The sequence below is a fragment of the Dasypus novemcinctus genome, chromosome 10 (genome assembly GCF_030445035.2).
Source record: "Dasypus novemcinctus isolate mDasNov1 chromosome 10, mDasNov1.1.hap2, whole genome shotgun sequence".
In the NCBI taxonomy this organism is placed as follows: domain Eukaryota; kingdom Metazoa; phylum Chordata; class Mammalia; order Cingulata; family Dasypodidae; genus Dasypus; species Dasypus novemcinctus.
The window spans coordinates 16,072,057-16,079,235 of NC_080682.1; the positions used below are offsets into that span (position 1 = coordinate 16,072,057).

The 7,179-nt window shown below is 39.4% G+C and overlaps 1 pseudogene; it reads left to right on the forward strand.

Moving 5' to 3' along the window:
• Positions 1-5,658: 5,658 nt before the first annotated feature.
• On the forward strand, positions 5,659-6,696 carry LOC101426416 (dnaJ homolog subfamily C member 7 pseudogene; annotated as a pseudogene).
• The last annotated feature ends 483 nt before the right edge of the window (positions 6,697-7,179 follow it).

Here is a 7,179-nt window from a genome sequence, read left to right on the forward strand (position 1 = left end):
AGAGTATAATGCTGAGAAAGCCTTTTCAAAAATATAATAAGGAATGTTACCTATTTAAGATACTTAAAGGGGATAATCTGATGTAGGACTGACTCCTAGGGAATTTGTGAATGCTCATTTTGCCTGAATAGGTTATATCATTGGGTAGAGACCCATATAATGAGAGTGAAGGTATATCCACATCCTGGGGAGGTCTGATGCTATCAGATAGAGGGAACTGTATCTCTCAAGAGAAATGGTGGCTCCCAGGGCATTAGGACAGTTGAGCATGTCAAGCCCTCAACACTGTTGCAAGTATCTCTGAACATGGCCCTTCAAGAAATGAAGATTGACTGTCACTGTGGGCCCTAAGGGGAGGGGGAAATAGGTATTGAATAGATGGAACCAACCTAACTGTGAGGGTAATAGAAGTGTTTCACAATAGTACGCAAGGATGGATATAAGACATTTAAAAGTTACACCAAAAATATATAGGGTTGATAGGCTAAAATGTAAATCATAATGTAAAATATAGGATAACTAAAAATTTAGAAAATTGTATAGCCTAAAGTATAAATCACAATGTAAACACAAATGTTACCTTCTTTGAAAGCTATTGGCTCAATATCTGTACATCAGTTTCAGTAAATATGGTATGCATATGTTAAAAGTTTATTGCTGTGGAAGGGAAAAGGTTTTATGTTGGATATGTGGGAGTACTATATATTGTACATATGAATTACTGTGATCTAAAACTCTTGTGAAGATAAGCTTAATAATTAGAAAAAAGAAAAGAAAAAGATAGGATGTAGGATGTTTCCAAATTAATATGTATTCTATATCTAACCTTCAAACTCATCGCTATATTCCATTTTACTATTAAGGGAACCTGGCAATATATTGGGCTTCACTTTTCAGGAAGTTTTGGATCACAGAGTGGTTCAACAATGGCAGTGGAGGAATACTGGTGTGGGATGTTATTGACAGGGGACATATGGTTGACAGGGAGTTCTACAGGGCACATATCCAGGGTACATAAAAATGTTTGGATATTTTCCTAGTGCAAACAATTAAAAACAACAACTGAGGGAGTGCTGAGTTCCTAGCTAGGGGACCTCTATCACAGTCCATAAAGGAACAGCAACAATCCCCCAAGTGCAATGGCAAAGACCAAAAAGGAATGATGGTCCAACAATGAGCCCCTGATACTAATGACTATGCTTGTGGTGCACCTGAAATAAGAACAAGGCCTAGAGCAGCAGTGTGCCTAAGATTTACCTCCTGAGAGCCTCCATGTTGCTCAAATATGGTCAGTCTCAAAGCCAAACTCAGCATGTAAATGCGTTGCCTTCCCCCCAGCGTGGGACATGACTCCTGGGGATGAGCCTTCCTGGTGCCAAGGGATCACTACCAAGTACCAGCTGATGACGTAACTAGAAAATGACCTTGAATAAAAGGTTCAACTCGGACCAGCAGAATATCCCTGTCTACATACAATAACAGAAGCTAAAAATGCTTTTTGACCAAAATCAAGGGGGAAATAGGAAGGACAAATGAGTTTATATGGCTATGAGTCTCTAAAAAAGAGCCTGGAGGTTATCAGAGGGGTTGCTCTTATGCACCCCTGAGCAGAGTTCCAGAGACAGATAAAGTCAATACAACCCCAGGTATTAGTTCTTCTGAGGGCTACAGAGACCCACATGTTTTATGGTCATGGCAGATGGACTTCAGTGCCATGTCAGTCGGCCCTTCTTTGGAGTTGGTGTTTTTGTGTGATGGAGCTGGACTCAGATGTGATCTCTTTTCACTAGCCTTTTCTGTTATTTTACCAGAATTGTAGTTGGTGTTGGGGTTTAAGATATATCTAGGGGATCTGAATCTCTGGACTGACCATATGATAGCCAGGCCCTGAGCCTCAACAGACTTCAGCTCCTACACTCTGGTTTATTGGACTTACCCCACTCAGCTAACATGGAGTTAAAGAATGTCAACCACCACATCATGGAGCCAAGAGTGCCTACAACTGAAAGCAGGAGGATTGCATCCAGTATCCAAGTGGAATCTAAGCTCCCTCCTGACATAGATGTGGAATGGACACAACCAATCCAAGGTCCACAGGATGGAGGAATAGAGTAAGGATTAGAGTGGACTTACTGATATTCTATTCATGAACTATTGTGGTTAGGAAGGGAAGAAAATGTGGCGTTGGTGTGGAGAAAGTGGCCATCTTGGCTGCTGGGGAATGGGAGGAAGAGATGAGATGTGGAGGCATGTTCGGGACTTGGAGTTGTCCTGGGTGGTGCTGCAGGGACAATTACTGGACATTGTAGGTCCTCCCATGACCCACTGGATGGAACGTGGGAGAGTGTAGGCTATGATGATGTGGACCATTGACCATGAGGTGCAACGATTTTCAGAAATGTATTGACCAAATGCAATGAATGTCTCATGATAATGGAGGATAATGTTGCTATGGGGGGAGTAGTGGGGTAAGGGGGCTGGGGGGTACATGGGGACCTCATATTTTTTGAATGTATTATTTTTAAAAATGAATTAAAAAATAAATTTAAAAAAAAAGACAAGCAGACAGACAAGCAAGGCAACAACAACAAAGTCAATTGAACACAGACACTAAAATTTTAAATATAATATCATTTACTATCACACAAAAAAAAAGAAACAAGAAATTCTTAGGTGTAACTCTAATTTGTATGTGTAGAACTTGTTTGCTGGAAACTATAAAATGGCGATAAAATATATTAAAATGCAGACAAATGGAGCAACATGCTGTATTCATAGACTGGAATAATTAACATAGCAAAGATGTCCATTTTCCCCAATCTGTTATATGGATTTGATGCAACTCCTATCAAAATCCCAGCAAAAACTTTTGTAGCTATAGACAAGGTTACTCTAAATTTTATATGAAAAAGTTAAGGAACTAGAATAGCTAAAACAGCTTTAAAAGAGAATAATAAAGTGGGTGGAATCAACCTACCCATTTTAAGACTATTTATATAGCTATAGTAATTAAAACTGTGTGATATTGGCAGAATGACACACAGTTCAACAGAAAAAGAACTCAAAAATAGACACACAGAAATATGTCCAAGTGATTTTTGACTAAGTTTCAAAAGCAAAAGAAGGAAGCTAGACATCTCACAAAATGGTGTGCTACCAAGTGAATATGCATACCTGGAAAAATAAACCTTGTCCCAAACCCCACTCCTTAAAAGTTAACTCAAAATGGATTGCAGCTTAAATGTAAAATATAACACTGTCAAACTTCTAAGAAAAAAATGAACATCAGAGAAATTCTTCAGGATACAAGGCTAGGTAAAGAGTCCTTAGACTTGACACTAAAAGAACAATGCATAAAAGGAAAAATTGTTAAATTGGACTTCATTAAAATTAGAAAGATTTTGCTCTGTGAGAGACCCATTAAGAGGATGAAAAGATAAGCAGCGGACTGGGAGGAAGCATTTGTAAACAACATATCCAACAAAGGACTAGTATATACTCAAAATTTTACCTTTTCTAAAAAAATAAATCCATTTAGAAAATGGGCAGAAGTCATGAAGAAACATTTCACAGAGGAGGATACACACATGGAATTAGTTATATAATGAGCCAAAGGTGCCTGTGTGCTTTGGCCCTGTGTGTGGTTCACTTTTTCACAGTAGCATAAGACCATTAACCGAAAAAGCCAGGTAGTACTGAACTCAAATTCTTATCCATACAATTCCTTTAAAATTAGCTCAAATAAGCAATTTTTAGCCATTTAGAGCCAACCTGCTTTTCATACCACACAAAACTGTACCTAAAATCTGCTGACCATACGTAAGATAAAACCCATCCCCCACCATACTGCCTGAGTGACATTACCTACATATGTGAGCCTTCCCTCCCATTCCCATCTCCTGTAGGAGTTTTCCTTGCTCTCTTCCCCTTCTGGTGGTCTTTTGCACCAAGTCTCTGGAAGGTCTCCTGCTCAGAAGGACAACCTCTCCCAATCAACCTATCAAGGCATCACCCCAACAGTTTATGTGTTACTGCCATCTAGTTGTCATATTTTCTTTGACCAGCCCAAAATTCCTAGAATTCACTACAGCTGGTAAATAAGCACATGAAAAGACGTTCAACTTCATTAGGGAAAAAATAAATTGATATCACAATAAGGTATCACTATATACCTACCAGAATGTCTAAAATTTTTAAAAGTAGTACCAAATGCTGGCAAGGATACAGAGCAATTGGATCACTCATACATTGCTGGTAGTGATATAAAATGATACAACTACCCTAGAAAACAATTTGGTAGTTTCCTTAAAACTAAATATATGGGAGGCAGAGGTGTTGCTCAGTGATTTGAGTGCCTGCTTCCCATGTATGAGGTCTTGGATTCAAACTCCGGTACCTCCAAAAAAAAAAAAAAAAAAAGTTAAACTACACATACAGCCCAGCAATTGCATTCCTGGTCATTTATTCCAAAGAAATGAAAACTTATGTTCACATGAAATATACACAAATGTATAGCAGCTTTATTGTAAGAGCCAAAAGTTAGAAACAGCTCAAATGTCTTTCAATGGGTAAATGGTCATTCAGCAATAACAAAGAACAAACCATTGATAAGTGCAACAACTTAGATGACTCTCCAGTGAGTTAAGCCAAGTGAAAAAAGCTAATCCCAAAACTTGGAATAGTGTATGATTGCATTTTTATAACATTCTTGAAATTACAAAATTGTAGAAATAGAGAACAGATTTGTGGTTGCCAGAGATATGGACTGCAACAGGAAGGGGTAGGAAGCAGGGTGGAAGGGGATGGAGTGGAGGTGGCTTTGAAATGGCAACACGAGGGATCCTTGCTGTGATAGAAGTGTTCTGTAATTTGTGGTAGTGTAAGGACCACCTATAGAGCTACCCTTCCCCAAATTCTCTCTTCCTCTGTTAGACCATGTTAAGCTCATCTTAGCCTTGCAGCAATAGCTAACCAACCAAGGTTAGAGTACAGTTAGTTGCTGTGGTCAGAAACTAACTACAAAATCTAGATGCCAACAAAAAAAGGGCTTTCCTGTTTTTAGCGGACTCAGTAGGGTAGTAAACTGAACGTAGCAGAATGCTAGTTCATTATAATAGTGAACTCTCCACCACTTTCCATTTTTTGTACATACCATGTATGACCAAGAATGTCAAAGCCTGCAGTGCTGTAGAGCATGCACAAGATGCAACCCCTCCCCACCTGTCACTCTTAACTCAACCCTTTGAGCTTCTCTCCTACACTAGTCAATATAATGCTGCTACTTCAGCTGTTCAGGGAGGCTGATTTGAGACTGTCTCCAGACCTCTGCTGGCTAATAAACTCTTTCCCCTGTGTGATCTAATCTTGGTGTGGACCCCAATTCTCTGTATTTGGCAAAAGAACCCAAGGAACTTGTGTGGGTCCGCTTAAGTAGATATTCTCTAATTTGACTATATAAACATCACTATCCTGCTCTAATATGATACTATAGGAAAGTCTTCATTTTCCCGGACTGAAAGCCAAGCCGCACTCAGAAAACTGAAGTTGGAGAAGTAGGCAGCCTTGTATGTTTAAAACAGCTGAAGCCTGTTTTGACACATGCCTGAGTAATTAACTACTACTCTGGACAACACACACACACACATGTCCAGGTCAAGAATGTTAATGCAGCCATATGAGAAAATAGCAGAAATGGATTTTGAAAAACAGGATTTTGGAAAGTTGTTTTCTGCGTGGATCATGCCCTAGAACTTGCTCCTGCCTCCCATCGCTTCAGAATCCTCAAAGCAGAATGGTTAGCTGTGCTGGATTATTACCCAGAAGTACAGTCTGAGGCCAGTCCCATTTTATGAGTGGATTCCACCAATGCAGATGTTCAGTATGTACAAGGTCTTTGCCTTTGTTGTGAAGACTGTATTGAGAAGGTGGTTCAGTTTTTTTGTGCAGGCTCTCAGGATGGTCCTAACCAGGAGACATCCAGTGTTGCTTGCAGAAATACCAAAGCACTTAAAGCAAAGAAAAAGATGGGAATAAAGCATTTATTACAACTAAACTACAATTAGCATATGAACTGTAAACAGAAACTTTGGGAGAGATCCCAACAATATAAAAACAAATGCTAAAATCTACTGCAATTGAGGAACAGTTAATTCCAAGCTTAGGAAACTATATGATGCAATAGAAGACAAAACAAATGCAGTGAAGTCCAATGACACTTACATAAAAGCCTACTTGAAAAGATCTCACTACTATATGGACACAGAACAGAAGCCATGTAGGACTATGAAAAAGTGTATCAGATGGAGAAAACAGAAGAACACAAATAGCTCCAAAAAATGCACAGCTGGAGCTGAAGAAGAGTAAGAGAAAAGATTAGTACAAGATTCTAGGAGTGGACAAGAATGCCTCTGAGGATGAGCTCAAGAAGGCTTTATCAAAAATGGAGCCTTGATGCAATGTCCAGATGGCAGAGGGGAGCCAGGGCTGAAAATCAGCAGGAGGAGGAAAGTTCAAGGGAATTAGAGAAGTCTTTACCATCCTCTCTGATCCCAAGAAAAAGACTCAGTATGGCAGTGGACAGGACCTAGATGTGGGTGATTTTGACACAAATGATATTCCAAGACATTGTTTGGTGGTCCTGGGGACTTCAGCTTTGAAGCATCTGCTCCAGGGAATTTCTTTTTTCAGTTTGGTTAATGAAAAGGAGACCATCCAACCAGAACTCAGAAAATGCAGGCATGCTCAGTGTAATTTGTCTCTGTGTACTTGGAGCAGTTTCATTCTCTCAGCTGGGTACCTCTGTCTGTGTGAGTGGAGTGAAGGAAAGGGCACAAGCACTGAGGACTTCAGGTCAGGAAGGAAGGCAGCATGTGGATTTTTGTTTTACTGTTTCACTTCAATAAAAAATAAATAAAGGAAAAAAGAAAAGAAAAGGTGAGTTACTTCAGACTCACACTGGCTAAAAGGCATCTGTGAATTTTAAGTACTGACAAAAATTAGAAGAAATAAGAGCTTTCATACTTCTAGGACTAACTTAGCACAGCCATGTCAGAGAACTGAGCAAGAGCGCATCAGTTTTCCAATCCGAACATTCCTAGGTATGCAAAACCACACATGAGTAAATATTCCTTGTTACAGCTAAACACTGAAAAAATCCCAAGTGTCTATTAAGAGAATAGA